The 22,703-nt window shown below is 40.0% G+C and overlaps 1 long non-coding RNA gene across 6 annotated transcripts; it reads right to left on the bottom strand.

Annotated features, from left to right (window-relative positions):
* Nucleotides 1-5,507: 5,507 nt before the first annotated feature.
* LOC114281260 (uncharacterized) lies at nucleotides 5,508-8,715 on the bottom strand. Of its 6 annotated transcripts, XR_014358579.1 has the most exons (4): nucleotides 8,503-8,715; nucleotides 7,361-7,490; nucleotides 6,687-7,051; nucleotides 5,508-5,807 (listed from the first exon to the last, which is right to left on the bottom strand). It is a non-coding gene; the product is annotated as an uncharacterized LOC114281260 (long non-coding RNA). The 6 variants fall into 6 exon arrangements; XR_014358577.1 differs by lacking the exon at nucleotides 8,503-8,715 and having other exon boundaries at nucleotides 7,361-8,053; XR_003635848.2 differs by lacking the exon at nucleotides 5,508-5,807 and having other exon boundaries at nucleotides 6,565-7,051.
* Nucleotides 8,716-22,703: the final 13,988 nt, after the last annotated feature.

The raw sequence follows: 22,703 nt of genomic DNA, 5'->3' as shown, positions 1-22,703 counted from the left end.
ATTATCAAAACGGGATCCGTGGTGGGTTTCCACGAGCCCAACAACACGGTCCAGTCCGATTAAGGACTGGACAGAAGTCATTTCCTTAGACAATATCACCTACCCAACCCAACGGGTAGAAAAAATGGAGAAATCTCATGTATTTGGGTCGGGTTTCTGTGGATATCCACTAAATAGGTTATCTATTGCCATCCTTACTTTTTACACGTCTTTTTATAAAAAAATTAAAAAATCAACTAAAATAGTTCATTCCTAAACATGATTATGTTAGGTATTGTTGACTTTTTAATTATTAAGGACTAGTAGCCTATTTGGTGATGTAAATATTTTTTATATTTGAAATTGCTCTCGTATCGATTGAAAAAAAAATAAAAAATATTGGTAAAGCTTAGGTAAGTGTAAATTTTTTATATCTTTCTAAACTAGGACATGAAAATAGAAAAAAAACAAAAATAAAAACAAAAACAAAAACAAAAAATCACTACAATAAAGAAAATGGAAAACATATCCGGAAGTCTTATCCCGGAAAATATGTAGTAGGAAGTCTTACAAATTGTTTTATAGACAATTTAATTATTTTTAAATTTAACATAAACATATATTGATATAACACTTTCACAATTGATTATAAAATTAACATCTCTTCAAAAATCCAAATAATCCTATTACTGAAAGTTAGTTACATCCAACAAAATACAATAAAAATCTAAGGTCTTGTTTGTCATAACTTAAAAAAAATTAAAAAGTTAAATCGTCACTATCCTATTTAAGTCATATCGCATCTCTATCATATCATTTCAAACTCAACTCATACTCAACCCATATTTCATAAAAAATCAAAAAATACATTTATTTAGATCATCCCAAACCGCCCCTATATATATAGCTTACATGGTAGTTTATTATTAAATAGTAATATTATGTGTTATATAATATCATCGCAACAATAAATTTTTATATAAAAAAGGAAGAAAAAAAAAAAAAGGAAGGAGGATTGATGTTATAAAAAACTAAATATAGAAAATGTAATGGTGTGTATTTCTTAGGGTGTATATTATATGTATCTTATCACAAAATGTATAATTTTATCACAAAATTTCATAATATTAATTGCAAAGTGTGTAATTTTACTACAAATTGTTGAACAAAATGTTCATAATTTTGTGGTTGACGTTACGAAAGTTTGTGATTATGATTTTTTTTTAATGTAAATTTGTAATGAAATTATATATTTTATAATTAATATTATGAAATTTTATAATAAAATTATATATTTTATGATAAAATTACGTACGGTATACAGTAATAAAGTGGCGCACGCTATAAGAGAACCCAACTTAGAGCATCTCCAGCAGCCTATGCATTTTACCAAAAATTGTACAATAGCCAGCCAATAATCATAAATTCCTTCTCCAGCAGCCTAGCTACTGTGAAGCCAAACCAACATTTTGCTACAGTACCTCGCTAGGAAAGACGAGGTACTGTGCACTAGCTCTGAATTTTTTTTATCCTTTTTTAATTCAAACTTTTGTTTTTAAGAATATTTTAATAGAAGATATTTAAATTATAATAATATTTTAACAAAAGATAGTTAAAGTAGATAGCCTGTTGGAGTGTATATTAAAAAACCAACTAGCTAAAATAGTAAAGTAAAATTTTGAATAGCTATTTTGACTATCATTGCTGGAGATGCTCTTATATAGATATTATTGAATTGGGGGCTTTCACTTCACATCAAATAGCTTTTTAATGGAAAATAAAATATCATATAACTGTGCATTATTATGGGTAGAGATTGCTAAGGTAAGGTAAGAGAGAAGACGAGAAGGATCTTTTAGAATTTTTTTTTTTTTAAATTTTTTAGAATGGTGTATTGTGTGGTTGAGATTTAATGATAAATTACATTAATTTTTTAATATTAAATTTCAACCACACAATATACTACTTTAAAAAACTTTAGAAAAAACAGTCTAGAAGATCTTTGGTGAGAGAAAATGCCCATGAAGAGTAGAAAAGTGAACACGGAACCAACATATTAGCCCCGTTTGGTAGAGTTATGTGAAAGTGATTATAACTTATAGCCTAATAGCTTATGGTTTATAGCTGTGAACATAAGCTAATTTTTGACTTATAAATTAAGCTTCTCCACCCCCACTCAAAGAATAAGTTGATTTTGACTTACAAAAAGCTATAAGCTGTATTGTTAAGCTGAACCAAACACATCAAAATAACTTAAATTAAGTTAAAAATTAAAATAAATTGAAAATAAACCCTACCAAACAGGAATATTATTGTATTGCACGCATCATCATGTTCGAAGTGGATAGGGAGTTTGTTGGTGGTACGCATCAATCACTAATTTAAAAGGTAATAGTAATGATAGAGAGTGTTAGAGTTAGAATTTTAATTTCAATTTTAGTGATGTAATAATGCATAAAAAAAACAGTCCCGCTGCATACCCCAGTGGGGGTCGCGCCCCCAGTGACGTGGCGCGCCCCCACTGGCTGAAAACTCAAAAAAAAAAAAAAAAACAATTTTTTTTTTGGACCAATCCCGGAGTGACACCTCACTGGGAGTCGACCCCCAGTGGAGATAGGAAGCATTTTTGTAAAAAAAAATACAAAATGACAAATTAAAATATCAAATCATAAAATGCGACCCACTCTTAGAACTCCCACCAGAGTTCCTTATTATTTAGAGATTTAAAACATTTTTTATTTAAAAGGCGTTTCAAAACCCCCACAGTTTTACATCACATGTTATTACAAGTAAAAATTAAGACAAATTACACCATGATGTTTGGTTTTAAGAACAAAAAATTGTTGTTCAATATATATATATTTTTTTCAAATTCCTTTTACTTTAATAGCTTCGCTTTGATAGTTAATTTTTAAAAGTACCTAATTTGTATATCTATTGCTACTTCAAAAAATACGAAATGTTTTCTACTTTAATGTCCTCACTAACATTCAGTTAGATGCCATGCCATCGCTATGTGATCATTCATTATCTGTAGAGCCACAACTTTCACCAAGAGTTACAACTTTCGTTTTTTTTTTTTTTTTTGTCGGCCATCAGTTGCAAAAAGAATCGTTGCACCAATTCAAACAAAGAAAATAGCATGGCAAGTTATATCAGAACATGGGTTCCGTGTCAACACGCATACTTCAGGAAAATAAATAGTAAATAGGAAATAAAATAAAAAGGGAAACTTTCAATAAATCCTAATAATTGGATTTAATTATCATAAAATCTTATTGAAAATAAGTCTTAGTGAAATTATCGCTAAAAATAATTTTTTATGACTATTTTTTGCATGTCACTAAAAATTGACAGTTAATGACTTTTTTTGTCACGATTTTTATAATTGTCGCTAAAATGCACAATTCGTGATGTTTTTCTGTGATGAATTTTTTAAACTGTTGCTGAAAGTTTAAAATTAATAACTTTTTTTGTAACAATTTTTTTAAACTTTCGCTAAAACTTATAATTAGTAACTTTTTTGTGACAATTTTCAAATTGTCGCAGAAAATTAATAATTATTGATATTTTTTTAATAGTATTTGATAAAAAATGATGTTAATCATCATAAAACTTATTGAATAATAAGTGCACTTATTAAAATTTTCACGTAAGTCTCCTACATAAAAAAAAATAAAGAAGTATCCGTGTACGATCTAATAACAGCCATGACTTTTGGAAGTGGCAAAGCCGCTGCTGAAGAAAGAGATTTTGGAATTATTGTTTGAAGGAGAAGGGCTTTTTCACCATTGTCCAGGGCTGGCCTAAGCCTTCATGAAGCCAAAAGTCAAATTTTATTGTGAGACTTTTTATATTTTAAATTTAAATGTAAATAATATTTATTATTTTTAGTAAATTATTATGTAAAATTCACATGTCTCTTCCATTTTCATGTCTAAAATTTGGAAGTTATTTAAAATATTTAGCTATGAAAAAAATAATAATAATTGAAAGTGCCAAAAATTAGGGTGCTCGGACTAAAATTCCAATTTTGAATTTTGTTTGGTGAGAGGTCTAGGCGCTGAATTAACTTGTTCATAAAGACAAGTTCAGGTTAAATGACCAAAATACCATTTTGTCATGTATATATATATGACATACACTGCCAAAAAATCAAAATTGGTCTCCTCTCTCTCTCTCTCTCTCTCTCTCCTCTGTTGCATCCTTTGACGCCTCCTCTGGTGGACCTCTACCCCGGCAAGTTTACAACCACCTCCGATGCCATTGGCGTCTCCACCGCTTGATCTAGCCACCAGATTTCACCACCCTCACTGAAAAAATGCTTATGCCGAGCAGAGATCTACACACCAATAGCTTCGCCGGAAATGTGCCTCACAAATCTATATACAGGGTGCTTCGATCCACCTCAACTGGTGGAGATTGCGGTGGTCCATGACAGTGATGACGAAGATGAACCCTAGGCGATCGAGCTCTTCCTCCTACAACTTCAGATTTAAGTAGATCTACTCTATTTCGTCTATATATATATATACTGTGACAACCCCACTACGTATAATGATTAGCACTTAATTAATTAAGGAGATTTGAATTTTAATTATTCATTATGCTGATTTAATTTGGAATTTATGAAAATTATGGTGACTGATTTGTATATGATTTTATTAAGGATTTATGTTGGAATTTTGAAATTGAAAGCCTAAATGGCTCAAGAGAGTACAAATGGTGAATTAAATTATTTTAATTTTGAGTATCGGATCATATGGGAGTTTAATTAATTATTCGATCAAATTTGTGAAATTGAGACTTGATTACACTACAATAAATGACACTTTCCATTTTTGGTCGCCGAAACTAATTAGCGACTAATTTTTTTTGTCACCAAAGTCGTCGCCTATACTTTGTCGACGATAGTATTGGCGACTAAACTATTTTTGGTCCCTGAAAGTGAACGTTTTGGCTACTAAACTTTGGTTAGTCGACAAAGGTTATCTTTTGGCAACGAAAACATTAGTCGCCAAAAGTGAACATTTGGCTACGAAACTTTGAGTAGTCGGGGAGGTGATATTTTGGCGACTAAATGACTAAATATTTAGTCGCCAAAAGTGTTCAAATAAAATTAATTTAATTTTCAGTGACTAAAACTTTTAGTCGCAGATAAGTTTTAGTCACAATGTTACTACATTTAGGGACTAAAGAATTTAATCGCCAAAAAAATTATTTTTCATTTTATTTTATTTTTTGCTACTAACCATTTGGTCGCCGAAAGTCTCATTTATTTCTGGCTACCAAATATTTAGTGGCTAAAAATATTGATTTCCTTTTTCGCTACCAATTGGTTAGTCACTAACAAATTCACTTTTTTTTTTTTTGGCTACTAAACATTTAGCTGCCAAAAACTTTATTTAGCATTTTTTTTATTATAATTAATTTCTCCACAACCTGTATTTATTTCGTGCAACCTACACCCTGTATATAAACAAAATAATACATATATCTATTTCTATTTCGTTTCAACCATACAAAAATTTGGTCTTTTAACATCAAATTCTATACAAATCAAATATAATCCAACCCAAAATAATAATTCCATACAAACAGAGAATCATACAAAAAAGATGTCCTCTGTACACAAAATTCTACATCAAATGTCATTTACAGAATATTTTGAAGGTGTAAAGATGATGGGAAAATTAAATTTATTTACTAAAACACTTGCTTAATTTAACAATGAAGCCATTGATCTAAATGAAGCCATTGATCTAAAGGCTTCTCATTCTTCAAGCTTGCTTCATATAGTTTGGTACCTTTCTTTCTGAAGACACCAACTGCAAAATAATAATCAACCTCCCAATCAGTGGAAGCATTTAGCAAATAAGTATAGATAATTAAACAATCCAAAAACTCAAGGGATTCAACCTTGCCTTAATAACCATGGATTGCTATAGCACATTATCGAGATCCACCATTATAAAATATGATCACTAATTTAAATTTATTAGAGCCTAATCATGGCCAATATACTGGCTTAGTCCTTGCCCCCACTTTTGCATCAGTTTCTCTAAATCAAAACAAAGTCGGACAAAAAAAAAAAAAAAAAAAACCAATTCCCTACCATGAACAAGAAAAAAACCAATTCCCTCTCAAAACAAAACTAATAAGTATATAGATGTATTTATACGTATATAAATCGAGCGATATAGATAGAGAGAGAATTACCTTCAACTTGTATCGAAGCCCTAGCATTGTGATTGCTCATAGTCCATAATGAGGGAAATTAGGAACCTGCCTTGTAGTAGGTTTCTATCTCTAATCTAGGTGTGCGATATTTTCGCGCCAAACTTATTGGGTTTTTCAATATAATGTTTTTTTTATGGGTTCAATATATCTTTTTTTTTTTTTTTTTTGTATATATTATCCCAACAATAACATTTTTTAAATGCCATTAATCCTTAATTTGTGTAATTTTTCACAATATTTATAAAAGGTTATTAAAAATTACAATTCAATGCTATAAATATCTAAAGTTAGCACCTCAAGTCATTTAATCACAAAAATGCTATAAATGCTCCATAATTAATAACATTTTAATAAAAACTACAATAAAAATATGTTATTAAAAGTACTATTTGTTGTAGTGGCTGGTAAAAAAAAGAAAAAAAAGAAAAGAAAAAGTGTGATAAAGGAATAAATCAAATCAAACAAACCATATAGATCAGAGTTCTTCCTCTCTAGAAGCAGACAGAGAAGAAATTGAGGAGCCCTAGGAAGTTTGGATTGTATATCTTCAAACATTTTTTCCACTCTAACAAGAGGTGGGGCCCGCCTATTTTGTGGACTCTCTTCAAATACATTGAACAGAGCATCAATTTGCTACAAAAACAAAACAAAAAAGATTTGTATTTTAAATCATGTAGTATTGAACCTAAGTTAAGCTAGCATAAATGACAGGACATACAATTCCCTTTATGTCTCCACATTTGATCAAATCCCTAACAAGGCCATGGATATCGCAGCGAGCGGAAAAGTTCACGATAGCCTAGCGATCAATCTTTGTTGGGTCCACTAGTTTCTACACCAGCAAAGAAAAAATTTGTAAGAACACAAAATTAAGGTTGAACTGTGCCAAGTTTTAAGAAAAACAAATAAATAAATTAGAGAGCCATGCAGAACCCAACACCTTTAATCTAAATGAACCCAAAGCCATTGGTTTGGAGGGAAGAATGAAGCCATTGATCTAAATGCCACCTTCAATGAAGAGATCTATGGCTTCATTGAAATGTAAATTAAAAGCCCCTGTTCTACACAAAATCTTACAATCTGTCTCCCTAAAAATTCAGGAGAAAAAAAAGAAGAAAGAAAGAGAGAAATAATAAGATACCTGACCAAAAATAACAGCTGTATCAGTGCTCTTTAAGAGATCTATGGCTTCATTACACTTCAATGAAGCCATTAATTTACACTTCAATGAACGTAAGAGTTGTAGGCTGAGATGGTTCAACCAATTAGACCTAAGGATCAACAGAAAAGCTTTTAGTGAAGAGGAAGAAGAGAGACTAATGGCTGCTCATAGGCTGTATGGAAACAAGTGGGCCATGATTGCTAGGCTTTTTCCCAGGAAGAACTGACAATGCAGTGAAGAACCATTAGCATGTTATTTTATCATCTAAAATTGCACCTAATAACAGCTCATGAACAGGTAATTAAAAAAAACTGAAATTCAATCTCATGAGCATTGTACCTAATAACAGCTCATGAAATTGAAAAAAAAAAAATGAAATTCAATCCCAAACTGAAATTGCACCTAATAAGAGCTCATGAACAGGTAATTGAAAAAAACAATTAAATTCAATCTGGGCACTACCAAACCTCATAAACAGATATCAAACACATGAGCATTGTCCAGTTTCATTTGAACATTTCGTCAAACACATGGTGAACAAAAGGGTCAGAAGACAACAACAAATACAAGCATGGACAAAACAGGCCAAGTTAGAGTAGTAGGTAGAGAAAAACAAACAAGCAAGAGCGGTAGTTAGAAAAAAAAAAAAAAAAAAAAGAGAACAGGCCAAACACCAACGACACCCTAAAACCTCTCACCGCTGCCAAGTTAAACACTAGATCATTCACCGCAAAGACCACATCCTTGCACTTATATTTGACCCACAAAGCAATTCTGAACCAAAGATTCCCATCTGACTTGAATTCCATTAAACTTGAGGTCATTACGAGCCTTCCAAATTGACCAAACCATGGCCTCCACATCTTCTTTTCCTCCTTCCCAAATTTAAACCCAAACCCCCAGTGTGACAAATTTGAAAAAGATTATGGTGTAACCCAGCGAACATTTCACCATTTTAGTAATTCAACCCATATCCTCCATATCCAAGGACAATGAATGAACAGATGCCTCAACCTTAACATGGGTCGATTTGGGGTTGGGTTTGGGTGAAGGTATGCAAACGGAAGAAGAAAACCCTAGAGGCTGAAATTAGGGAAATAGAGACTATAGAGAGGACATACCTGGGGTAATGCTCCAATGGTGGATTGAAGGTGGTGCTCGTGTGCGATGGCGGTGATGCTCCATTAATGATGGAGACAAAAGCAAGAGAGAGAGCCGGAGGAGAGCAAAGGCGTGAGAGAGAAAGAGAGTCACAGAGTGAGACAGACAGAGATGTATGAGAGAGTTAGAGCGTCTGGGAGTGTATTTCTTAAACCTAGATTATTTTCTTTCCCGACTAACGTTTTTAGTCGCCAATAATAAATAAAGGCCTTTCCTCCGTCGAAATATTTAGTAGCCAATTAATTTTCCTCCCAAAATCTGAAGTCCAATTTTTAAATTTTTTAATTATAATTGCTGACTAAAATTTAGTCGCTAAAAGTAAATTAAATATCGACTAAATTATTTTTAGTAGCTAAAGATAGTACATTTAGGGACCAAATTTTTTTAGTCGCTTATGGGGCAATTTTTAGTTCTTTGGCGACTAAATATTTTTTAATCGCTGAAAATTAATTTTTAGCAACCAAACTTTTGGTCGTAAAAGATAAAAAGTAAATTTTTATTTTTCATTTGGCGACTAAATAATTTTCGTAGCCAAAACTAATTATATAGCGACTAAAATATTTTTTAGTCACCAATTGTGGCATTTTTAGCGACTAAAATAGTTTTTAGTAGCCAATTGTTGCATTTTTACCAACTAAATTTTTTTTAGTCGCCAAAAATCAATATACCCGACTAAAACAAATTAGTAGCTAAATCTTGTACTTTTGCCTACTAATATAATTTTTGGTCGCCAATTCCATAACTTTTGGCTACTAAATTTTTTTTAGTAGCCAAATTTAGTCGCCAAAAGTGTAATTTCCTGTAGTGTTAATTGGGTCCGAATTGGAGTTAATTAAGTCATGAGGATTGAAAATTATAATTATTTTGAATTAAATTTATTTGAAAGGCATTTAGCTTGAATATGTAAATTATTGACGGAAATCTTAAGTTAATCTGAAATTGAAGGCCTTAATAATGTGAGAAACCAAAATTGAGGATGGAAATAAGTCTAATTTAATATTTTGAGCCTTTTGGGAGTTTGATTAAAAACCTGATTCAGAATGATGAATTTAAATATAATTAATTAGGCTTTAATAGAAGTCAAATTAGAGAAATTAAATTATGTGGGATTTGTGATTAGGTATGATTAATTTAATTATGTGTTAATTAAGATTTATTAAGACTAAGTGTTATTGTAGACACCCCATTTTTGACCGACCTTAAGACTCAGACGTCACCAACTGAGCGCTCAGTGATGTTGCATATTGTGCTCCTTCTGAGGTTGCGGAGTCTCGGCTGCGAGCCATGCCTCGGGACTTCAGAGCTCTTTTGTGCTTTTCCTCGGTTTGCGAACCAGGTCCTGTTTTCTCTGTTTTCTCTTCCCGAAGGGAGGGAGAGGTCTCGTAGACCATCTCTCAGTGGCCGTAGGCTACGTTTCATGGTCGTAGGCCATTTTTCCCGTTTGGAGCCCAGTTTTCGATTTTCGAAGCCGTCGGCCGTGTGCCTCCGGTTTTTGGCACACACCTTGTTTCCTCCCTTTAGAGGGACACTGTGGCCCGGGAGACCACCTTCGTGGTCATACGCCACTTCTGGTGCCTAACAGCCTGTTTTCGGGGCCCCGAACTGCGCGTTTTGGACCCCGAACCTTCGTTTTGCATCCGTCTTGGTCCATTTTTGGTAGAGACCCTATTTTCATTGCTAGGGAGGTGGTAGTATGGTGGGAGGCCACCTTTTCTCCTTGGAAACCAGCTTTCTCTTTTTCTCTCTCCTCCAGCCGATTTTTCTGACAAAAAGCTGGTTTTTCTCACTTTTGAGCCACAATTTCTGGTTTTTCATACCACCATTATGTTGTGCTCATCTGGGAGGCCACCAATATGGGTAGGCCGACCAGTAATTCTTCTTGACCCTTTTGAACCTTGCTAAAAAGCTGGTTTTTCTCTCTCTTGGGTCACATTTTTTGGTTTTCCTCTATACAGCTGTGTTGCACTCATCTGGGAGGCCACCTTTCTGGGGTGGCCAGCCAGCATTTCTCCTTGAACCTTTTGACCCCTGGTCGGCTGACCAGAGGGAGTGGCCGGCCAACCACTTGAACTGGTCGGCCTGCTTCTTGCTTTTTGCTCTCTTTGAATGCATCACAGCTGTGCCAGCTGGGAGGCATTTGGACCATCTTCCATACACGTGTGTGGAGGATATTTGAAGCTTCCAAGAGAAGCTTTAGAGCCTCTCCTCTATAAAGGAGAGGCTTGTCTTCATTTGCAAGGGTTCAACAATTTTGAAGGCTTATACGCCTCTCTCTCCCTATATTTTTACACTTGAGCTCCAAAAACCCTAATAGTCTTGGCCATTTGCACACCAACCCTTAGTACAACACCTCCACCATCCATCCAAGCATCTTGGAGTTGATTTGCAGAGGTTAAAGAACTCCCATCTTGGTCCAGAAGTTGCTGTAAATCTGCTCTTCAAGGGTGAGTCTCTATTTCCCCTTTTCTTGCATTATTTTTCTCCATTGATTAGCCTTATTTTTAAGCATTTTTGGAATTTGTCATAAACTTAAAAGTATCTTATTTTGAGTTCCTCTTGAAGTTTGATTAAGGACACTTTTCTGTTTGAGGCCATCTACCTCCTTGTATGGTCTATCCCTCTTTGTAGGATTATTTTGCATCATATCTTAGTCCTACTTGTGAGCATTTTTGAGATTTGTCATGAACTAAAAAGAGTTTTATTTTAAGCTTATAAACATGTTTTCTTTAGGTCATTTTCCTGTTGGGGGTCATCTACCCCCTTTCATGCTTTCTTTCCTCGTGTTTTGAGCTATGCATGTGAGCATTTGCATTGGCCTTGGTTTAGCCTTTTAGCCACTGAAATCCAACAAATTTTCAGTGTCTTAGATGTGTCTTTGAACTTCAAAATCATAGAGGGGTGACCCTCTCACCCCTCATTCTCTTTACTAGCTTTATTGGCCTTCCAAAGGACCCCCATTTTGAATGCTTTGAAGTCTTGCTTCAGGCCCTATTATGTGAGTTTTGAGGTCTTCCTTACCATATTTTATGTCTATCATGCATGTGTGAAGCAATCCTCCTTAAGGCCTTTCAAGGGGACCTTTCATTGTGTACTTCCTTGAGCCATTTTAGGTCCTTTTTGGTGAGTTTTAGGGCTGTCATAATTGAGTTCCAGAGCTGGTTTTGCTATGCTAAGTGTCCTTGATGCATGTGTTGAGTAACCCCTTGCATGGCCCTCCAAAGGAGCTCATCATTTTTGCATGCATTGGATGCATTTCAGTGGTTATTTGGGCATATTTTAGGATATCATGTTCCTATTTTTGGCTGGTTTGGTGACCTCTCTTATGCTTCATGTACCTGCCATGTAAACCATGCTTACTAGCCTAGTTTGCGTGTTGTTTTAGCCCCTCATGTTAGCACTTTTTGGCCATGATTTGAACTAATATTGCACATATTTTGGGATTGCCTTGGCTCTGTTTTTATACTTCGTGATCAAATAATGCTTGCTTTGCATGATTATAGTTCAATGCATTTGCCTAGTTTTGAGTTTTAGGGCCTCTTTCATGCATTGGGTGCCATATTTCCATGATTCAGGATCATTGCGCATCATATTTCAATGCTGGAAATTGCATGTTTGTATGCCATCTTTCATCCATTGCCATGCTTTGGTAGAGTGGCATTTGATGCCTTAGGTTCGGTCCTTGGTATTTGTGCATGTGTGCACGTATTTCGGTTGTCTCATTTTCATCTAATGGTCGTTGATGTGAGTGTGGCTGAGGTCCACTCATGTTAGTGTAAGTCCATCGTGCATTGTGTATTCCATTTCGGTCCATAGCATTGTGTATGCTGAGTTGCATATTAGAGCATTGTGTATGCCATGTTACATCGAGCATTGTGTATGCCATGTTACATCGAGCATTGTGTATGCCATTTCATAGCATTGCGTATGCTAGGTTGTATGTTAGTCGCATTGTGTATGCCATCTCATTTGCATTGTGTTTGAGATAGGAGTTAGCCCAAGCACGGGAAACGAGGGACGTTTCGTACTCCGAGTGACGGAACGTGTCTCAATTCCCAGTCGCCGACACTCCGGATTACCCATGATGGAGTTTAGGTCTTGTTGTGTTTATATGTGCATTCATTTCAAATCGAGTCGTGCAATTCGACTCTTCGGCCATCATGCATCGAGATGTGTGATTGGTGGCACGAGGATCGAGGACTACACTCTCTGAAGAGTTGTCATGCATACATATGTGAAAATACTTTGCTGTGCCCCTTTCTTGCTCTCTGTTGTAGCAAATCAGAAATCAGCAACTTTCTAAAGCCTTGCACAGCATTCTGGCATTAATTGCAAACAGAGGCGAATCGGGGCATCGCAATGGATTTTCGCGCAAGGCAACTCGAGCATGCATCTTTCATCATTCGGAACAGAGCTGAGGCGGTCCATGGATTTGCATGCTAATTTACTTGCTTTCCTAGTTAAATTGTTAATTAATTAGGGTTTTGTACTTATTCGGACTGTAATTATTATTCGGACTGTATTATTTATTCGGACCCTCCGAGCAAGGGCACAATTGTAATAAGTGTGCGTGTGTGTGATGTATATCTTCCAACCCCACGTCTTTCTCCCTTTTATTTACCAGCTTATGATGGTTAAATTAGGGCATGTTTCAATTAGCATACTTATGCTTGCATGTTTGCATCATTCATCTATCTTGCATGCACCGGGCTCGGCGTATCATACTAACTGCATTTGTATTTCAATTTCAAATTGAATACATGTTAGTTGTAGTATCATCACATGCCATCTTTAGAATAGCCGAGCCTAGTGTAATTGCATTCATGCATGTGTTGCATTAGGCATTTCTGTATAGTTAGGATCATGCATGGATTTCTAACATAGCTTCTGTTTTGGCTTGGAGTACTCGGTAAGTGTTTATGCTTTAGCATCCTTGCATGTGTGTGAGTGACTGCCATGATAGCATGCTTACCACGAGGCTACGTGCTTACGTGGTATACCTGCTTGAATGCCTATGGGTGAAGGTTAGGTTATTTGGATTGGAACAATTCATCAATTATGAGTTTTAAGCCCACTTGAGAGTGGCAAATCATCATGTTTTCTAAGCCCACCCGAGGGTGGCAAAATATGCATTTTAAGCCTACTTGCGAGTAGCAAACCATTTTCAAAACAAACATGAGATGTGTTGTTCCAATTCAGGCGATCCGGTCTATATTTGTATGCTGTGCGCATCACATAGTAAATCTAGGCTAATAATTGGAATAAGAGCACATAACGTTTTCAAAACTAGATATCATGGTTAGTAGAGGCCGATCTTTGATTGGGCAAGCGGGGGTGCTCACGAAGTGACCTTCCGCAATCGTACCCAAGTTCCTGAGCCGAGGCAACTTTGGTGATGACGGACACGTGGCCTTAGGCAACGAGTCAGGATTTCCTAAATTTTCCAAAATAAAATATTTAGGCGGTGACTCTGTATCTGGAAAAGCAGTCCATGTTTGGCACTTCTTTAAAAAAAATCTGTTTTCAAAAACGATTTGCCGGATTTGGACTCTTTGATGATTCATCGGTCTTGCATTGCACTCTGCGAGATTAGATACAAGACCGCGGCATTGAGTCCTGAACTGTAACGATTTGCCGAATTTGGACTCTTTGATGATTCATCGGTCTTGCATTGCACTCTGCGAGATTAGATACAGGACCGTGACATTGAGCCCTGAACTGTAGTGAGCCCAATGAACAAAACAGGGGGGATTTCCCTCTTGAGACGTTCGGGGACGTCTACAGTCTCTGGCGACTCTGCTGAGGAGTTTGGAGAATTTGACTCGAACTCATGATATCTGGTTTTGACTACACTTACGTGTTTCTTTGCATTGCATTTGCATTGGTGCGCCTAGGACACCGTGTTTGCCGTATGCTATTCTTGAACGGTTTGCCGGAGACTCGCTTTACGAAGCGTGCCATAAGGCTAACCGGTTGCGGGCTCTGTCACGACGGGAACACAAACCCTGGTTTTACCGGGGCACCCTTTTTGACCATTCGACCTAGTGCATATTCGGAATCCATAGTGACCATTCCAAACTAGGACAGGTTGCTTACCCGTTTATAGGTTGTTTGAAACCGTTGCGTGCGATTTGAAACCCTAGCTCCTGACAAAATAGGACAGAGAAACCTTACCCCAACATAGGGGTGTTTTTTTTGGCTCTCACTTGTTTGTTATGTGCTTTTAGAGTGCATCTCTATACGAATGCATGTATCAGTTTACAAGTTTGGGCATCAGGCCTGCGGGCGCCAGTTCAGTATTTTGGGTATCAGGCCTGCGGGCACCAGTTCAGTATTTTTAGAATCAGTTATCTGCGGGTATCAGATTCAGCTTCGGGGACAGTGATTTGGGAATAATGATCAGTCTTTGAGAACAGTGTATCAATTGCGTGTTAATTATACCCGACTATGTGTTGTGTTTATTTACGCTGTCATGCTGTGCGTTTGTCTGCTCGTTTATTTCCTTATTATTGCTTTATTTATCTTTTTGCTAGGACAGTTTAGCACAATTGCTTCAGACCAAGCAGATATTCCCCAAGCACTCTGGACAAGAGGTCGCCGACTCCATCGATCTGAGGATCTGGTCGACGGACAACCAGTGTATCATTCCCTATCCCCGGTCGAGAAGACGCAGTGTATCCGAGCAGAGGTTGCCAGAGTAGTGGATTACCCCATCAGTGGACAGTCGGACTGAGATCTCAATTGTTGCTATAGAGATAGACCTGCCAGTAGTTCAGACAGATCAGGGCAGTATGGTGGGACCGACAGGAGTTAAAGAAATGATGCGCCAGATACAGGAGACCATGAGAGCCATGCAGCAGAACGCAGTTCGCCGGGATGAGTTTGCCAAACAACAAGCCGAGATCATGGCCCAGCAGGCAGAGTTAATTGCCAGATTGCAACAACAAACCGGGGTATCTGCTTCACACCCAGCTCCTCCCCCACCAGGAGTTCCAGCACCCAGGGAGGCACCAAATGTCCAGGGAGATACGGACATCCCAATGGGGCCGGCTCTGCCCCGATTCTACCACAGTTATCCAAGGCACCTACGCCTGTCAATCAACCGGACTCTCCCTTTGAGTTCGAGGTAAACCATACAACATTGAAATTAAGCAAGCTCGAGAAGTTGTTCAAGAAATCCCAGGGGGTGAAGTCCATCCCAGACATCGAGGGCGGATATACTGATATGGCTGTGACGCGGCCAGATAGGTTCAAGATGCCACAAATCGACCGCTTTGACGGATCCGGGGATCCCATGGTCCATCTTCGGTTGTTCTCAGATATACTGCGACCGATGGGCCTCACCAGACCACAGAAGCTTTCACTATTCGGCCGGACCTTGTCAGGTGTTGCCGCTATCTGGTATGCAAAATTAGAAGATGATGTTAAGCAGAACTGGGACGAGATGGCCGAGGCTTTCATTGCACAGTACTCCTATAACACTCAAATCGAGATTACAAACCGTGATCTTGAGACAACAAGGCAGGAGCCTAAGGAGAGCTTTTCGGATTTTGTGGCCCGATGGAGGGCGAAGGCCTCAATGATGACCCTAAGGCCTATAGATAAAGATCAAATCCAGATGATTGTGCGCAATCTCCAGCCAAAACTGATGCAGAAAATGATTGTGCTCCCCTTCCCTACCTTTTCAGATTTGCACGAGATGGGGGTACAAATAGATGATGCTATGAAACAAGGTTTGATTGACCAAGATAGAGAGCAACCCCGAAGAACCTTCAACCGCAACAACAACACAGGCACCAGCAATGTCGCAAATGCTAGAGCTTCGGAGGTAAGCATGGTCACCACCATCCCCCCTCCAAGACCCATGGCAGCTACACCTTTCTCCGGCGCGTCCGGAAGCAACACACAAATCACCAAATTCCAACCTCGAGGCCAGAGAGCCTTCACCCCACTGTATATGCCCCTGTCCAAGGCTCTAGGGGTATTAATCAGGAAAGGGCACTTAAAGCCCCTGGAGCCGAGGCCATTGCCAAATCCACTCCTTCCCTCTCATAACCCAACAAAATACTACGCATATCACCAACAACATGGTCACGACACTGGCCAATGTTTTAGATTGCGTCATGAGATTCAAGATCTCGTTGACAAGCAGGTGATCGTGCCTCCAGAAAAACCCAATGTCACAACAAACCCTCTCCCATCGCACAACCAAGCTCCACCTCCCAAAAGAATCAACTTTATCCAGACTGGGGTCATGTCTTACGATCCCAGCATATATATTACCCCAACCCACCTACCCAAGCCGGAGGTGCTCCTTCCTGAATGCATTGACTTGTGCATGTTGGACATCTCCAGAGCCTAACTCGAACCATTGGTGGTGACTATAGAAGGCAGAACATAGGAGATTCCAGGGGAGAATGGGATTGTCGAGCCAGGATCTGAGGAATCTAGGAGTTTTGCTGAGGAAGTATACAGTCCGAGTGACTACATTCTATCAGTGGGCCAAGTTGGGCCGAACTTTGAATTGCCGGCGGGGGTAGAGCTTTGTATGATACAGGGGGATGAATCTGGTAAGAGGATAAATGACCTGGCAGCTGTGGAAGAGGACTTTGCTAACCTTCAATTTTTCAATGAACAAGAGCCAGAGGGCATGGTAGTCAACTGGTTAGATTTTGAGGAGTCAGTAGAGGTCACCAGGTGGCTTGATGACCAGCCAGACGTTGTCGACGAAGCTCAGTTGGAACGGGGCCCGGCAGGGGCAAGAATATCAGTTGTGGCCGGAAGGGCCGAAAATCAGAATGAATCGCCGGAGAGCACCAGTGCTAAGAATTTCGCTCAAGACTTGGGAATTCTGAATGCAGGAATTGTTGAACAGCCAGCTGTACTGACGCAGTTGGAACAAGAAAGGTTTGAGGATTCTGAGAGAATTAGGAAAGCTAAGGGCCCTGAGGGGACTGAAGTGCTGTGTGCATGAGGATAGAGAATGCTGCGAGCATGTGGACGGAGAGTACTGCGGGTGCAATTGTACCGGAGCCAGACAGGTGTCTGTTAGTTGCCGACGGAATGTGGTGGGAGGACGATGATTTATGTCTTGCCCACACAGATGAGGATTGGGGGAGCAATCAGCCAGATGATACCTGGTATATCGGCGAAGTCGATCATATGACCAAGAGCGGGCAGTATTTCAAGCCCCCGCACCTAGACCAGCCAGAGGCATATGGGAAAGATAAGGAGGCGGAGAAGCAGAAAGAGAAGCAACTCGAAGAAGAGGCTATATTGAAGCAATTGAAAAAGATACAGACAAACATCTCCATCTGGGGACTGCTTATGGCATCGCGAGTGCATTGACAAGCTGTCTTATCGACCATGGACAAGGCCAATCTCTCAATAGACACTACGCCCGAGCAGCTAGTGGGCTTAGTTTTTTCGGGAGGGGCTATCCCGATGTTGACTTTCTCCGACAAAGAATTGCCACCTGAGGGTGTGAATTATAACAAGCCACTCTACATTTTTGTGGAGTGCAGAAACAAATGGATACCAACGGTGCTTGTCGACACAAGGTCCGCCATCAATGTGTGCCTAGCAAGGACTGCATATGCAATCGGTTTAAAGACCGCAAATTTTGTGCCGACAGCCCAGGTGATTCGGGTATATGACAACACAAGCAGAGAAGTAATGGGGACAGTGAGAATTCAGACCAAGGTTGGGCCGGGATAGCATGAGGTAGACTTCCACGTCTTAGAAGTTCCTGCAACTTTCAATATGCTTTTGGGGCGGCCGTGGCTGCACCAGGTGAAGGCAGTTTCGTCTACCTTGCATCAGATGGTGAAATACCCCCATGGGAAGGGGGTAGCCATTGTTTTTGGGAATTCATCAATCCATCCACCACCGGAAGTATCTATGCCAGTTTTGGAAATTGAGCACGGTATGGAGGATGTGTTCTTATCCGGTTTTACCCTAGCTGAGGCCCGGGTCATGCAGAACATCTTAGCTGTTAATGAGGGGATGTATGTCAGTACTCAATCAGTATACCTCATGAACAAGCTTCAACACATCCCCAGGATGGGATTGGGAAAGAGCGGTCAGAAGCGCGTCGCAGCATTGGCCGAGGTGCCACACAACCCACATACCTTTGGCTTGGGTTATCTGCCCACCAAAGAGGATTGGATAAGGAAGGGTAAGGAGATGGCTGGGAGAGCCAGAGCGAAGAAGGCGGGGAAGCCTTTTGACTTAATGCACTGGCCCATTCAGGGTACCCTAAACGGACGCTTCGTCTAGGAGGGGGAGGACTTTCCGTTTTGTGGCTTCCCAGAGCCGTGGCTGAACGCGGAGAGGAAGCGTGTGCCAAGTTTTGAGATTTTCTTTGACCTACAGTTATCCGGGGATGACGTTGCCGAAGAGCAGACAGACCAATTAGCTGAGGTTGAGCAGAGCAAGAAAGTGGAGTCTGAGGACGTCGAAAGTGAAATGGGGGTAGCGCTGGCGTGTCTCCTTTCAGATCCTCCGATCGAACAGAAGTGCTTCGGAGATAACTTCTCGGTATGCGTGATCGGGAATGGAATGGCTGCAGGCCTACCAGCAAACATTTTGGATGCATCTATCGCACCGTCTCTCATTTGGCAGTATGAAGAGGGATTTTTGTCAAGCAGCACCGGGTCAGGTAGTGAGCCGGAATCTGATTCCTCCGAATCTGTTGAGTCGGAATCAGGTTCCATCTCGACTGAGTCTGAGTCCGGTATTCCTGGGGATGATAACCTGGATACCATAGTCTTGTCTAGGTCGTCTTTTTCTTTCTCTTTTGAGTCTGTTGTAACCAAAGAATCGGACGATTTGGATGTGCTTAATGAGAATGATGTGGCTGTGGTTTCTAAGTACTTTTCTGTGCCCTTGATTTATTGCATTAACTCACACTTTCAAAATTTTGATGAAAACGACGAGGAAGAAATTCCTTCGATTTTGCAACGCTTAATTGAACAAGAGCAGGAAAGATTTGTTAAACCTTTAATGGATGAAATCACTACTGTGAACATTGGTACTTAGGAGGGCCCGCGGCTGGTCCAGATCGGATCCACGTTGTCTTCGGAGGAACGCGAGCGCTTAGTCGCTTTATTAAAAGATTTCAAAGACGTTTTCGTGTGGTCCTACGAAGACATGCCTGGAATCGATCCTGAGATCGTACAGCACCAGATCCCTCTTGACCCCGAGGCCCGGCCCGTTAAACAAAAACTCCAAAGGATCCGCTCGGACTGGGCCCTCAAGATTAAGGAAGAAGTCACCAAGCAAATTGACGCAGGTTTTCTACTGGTATCCGAATACCTGACTTGGTTGGCCAATATTGTTCCAGTGCCGAAGAAAGATGGCCGGATCCGGGTATACATGGATTTCAGGGACTTGAACAGAGCCAGTCCGAAGGACGACTTTCTCTTGCCCCATATTGATGAGTTGGTGGACTTCACAGCGGGGCATGCTTTGTTTTCATTCATGGATGGCTTCTTAGGCTATAATCAGATAGTTATGGCACTTGAAGACCGGGAAAAGACTGTATTCACCACCCCGTGGGGGACCTACTGCTACAGAGTGATGCCATTTGGGCTAAAGAACGCTGGAGCTACATATCAACAGGCCGCGACCACAATATTGCACGACATGATCCACAAAGAGGTTGAGGTGTATGTGGATGACATGATTGTCAAGTCCAAAGAAAGAGACGGCCGCTACACTGCCTTGTAAAAGTTCTTTCAAAGGATTAGAGAATTTTGGTTGCGGCTGAATCCTCATAAGTGTACGTTCGGTGTTACAGCAGGGAAAATGCTGGGGTTTCTGATTACACAGAGAGGTATCGAAGTTGACCCTTCCAAAATCAAGGCCATCTTAGAAATGCCACCACGAAGGACTGAAAAGGAGGTGCGAGGCTTTCTGGGTAAAGTGCAATTCATAAGACGACTTATCTCAAAATTAACCTTGACTTGTGAACCACTTTTTGGTCTCCTGAAGAAAGGAAAGAAATTCTAGTGGGACGGCCGATGCCAAGCTGCTTTTGAACAGATCAAGGAATATTTACAAAACCCACCCGTGTTGTCACCGCCAGAGCCGGGGAGACCGTTGATATTGTACCTTTCAGTAACTGAGACCACAATGGGCTACATGCTCGCACAGGAATCAGAGGACAAAGTGGAGAGGGCCATCTACTATCTGAGCAAGAAGATGCTAGAGTATGAGACTCACTACACACCATTGGAGAAGGCTTGCTTAGCCTTGGTATGGGCTACCAGGAAGCTGCGGCACTACCTGTTAGCTCATTCTGTAATGTAGGTTTCGAGATTAGATCCCATCAAATATCTCTTCGAGAAACCGGCACTTACGGGTAGGCTAGCTTGTTGGTTGCTGTTGCTTTCCGAATTCAATCTAAAATATGTGACGCGCAAGTTAGTCAAGGGAAGAGCAGTAGCAGAGTTCTTAGCCGATCATCCAGTGGAAGAGGGTGAAGTAGTTGAGCACTTTATTCCCAGATGAGGCCATTTTGCATATCGACGTCGAGTTTTGGATGATGTATTTTGATGGAGTGTCCAACCAGTACGGGTATGGGATAGGAGTTTTGCTGATAGCACCCGACAATTCCCGTATCCCTCTAGCCTTCAAACTTCGGTTCAAAGTCTCGAATAACGAAGCAGAATATGAGGCATTCATTGCCGGTCTAGAAGCAGCCCTGGAACTAGGAGCAAAACGGTTGGACGTCATCGGGGACTCGAACCTTGTTGTATCTCAAGCGAAAGGAGATTGGAAAGTCAAAGAAGAAAAGATGATTATGTATCACCAGACCGTGGATTTGTTAATTCCTCGGTTTGAGAAGTTAAACTTCGCTCATCTGTTAAGAGAAAACAACAGGTTCGCAGATTCACTAGCAACTATATCTTCCATGATAGACATCCCGTTTGGAGTCCGGATGCGTCCAGTCATTATCGACCAGAAATTTGTGCTGGCTTACGAGTCAATTGCTGCTATAGATGAGGTTCAAGATGAGAACCCCTGGTATTACGATATTTGGAATTTCTTAGGGAAAGAGGCGTATCCACCAGGGGCAAATGCCAAGGATAAAAGGGCAATCAGAAGAATGGCTGTTCAGTTCATCATTTGTGGAGGTAAATTGTATAAGAGAGGTCATCTGGGAATGCATAAGCTGTGCGTTGAAGCTGAAGAATCCAAACGCCTGATGGAGGCCATCCATGGAGGGAAATGCGGTGCGCGTATGAACGGGGTAATGCTGGCACGGAAAATCCTCAAACAGGGTTACTATTGGTTCACCATGGAGGAGGATTGTATCGGCTTTGTTCGGCGATGCCACAAATGTCAGATCCATGCAAACCGCATGAACATCCCGCCGTCGAAGCTGTACAATATGACTTCGCCATGGCCATTTTCAGTTTGGGGAATCGATGTGATCGGGGCTGTTACCCCGAAGGGGTCTAATGGGCATGAGTTCATCCGGGTCGCGATAGATTATTTCATGAAGTGGGTTGAGGCCCAATCCTATGCGTTGTTGAAGGCGTCACATGTTGCAAAATTCAACAGAAACAACATCATCTGTCATTATGGGGTCCCAAACGAGGTCATTTCAGATAATGGTTCCCACTTCAAAAAGGAAGTAATTGATTTGTTAGAAAAATACAATGTGGCTTTTCATAAGTCGTCTACATACCGGCCGCAAACCAATGGAGCGGTCGAGGCGCCAACAAGAATATCAAACACATATTGCAGAAGATGGTGGAAACCTACCGGGATTGGCCAGCCAAGCTACCGTTTGCTCTGTGGGGGTACCGGACTTCAATTAGAGCTTCTACTGGGGCGACTCCGTATTCATTAGTTTATGGGATGAAGGCCGTTCTACCTATTGAAATTGAGGTTCCGTCTTTGCGAGTGCTGGTTGAGTGTCAGATAGCCGAAGTAGATTGGCAACAGAGCAGATTTGAAGAACTCATGCTTTTTGACGAGCGCAGACTTAAAGCACTGTACCATGTTCAAGGCTATCAGCGCAGAATTGCCAGGGCTTTTAACAAGAAAATTAAGTCCAGGAATCTAAAAGAAGGAGATTTGGTGCTCAAGGACAATCGAGCTCTCATCCACGACCCAAGGGGCAAGTTCAGACCCAATTGGACTGGTCCCTACA

The sequence above is a fragment of the Camellia sinensis genome, unplaced genomic scaffold (genome assembly GCF_055761805.1).
Source record: "Camellia sinensis isolate YWXY unplaced genomic scaffold, ASM5576180v1 Unanchor3, whole genome shotgun sequence".
NCBI lineage: Eukaryota > Viridiplantae > Streptophyta > Magnoliopsida > Ericales > Theaceae > Camellia > Camellia sinensis.
This window is presented reverse-complemented; position numbering and strand designations above follow the sequence as displayed.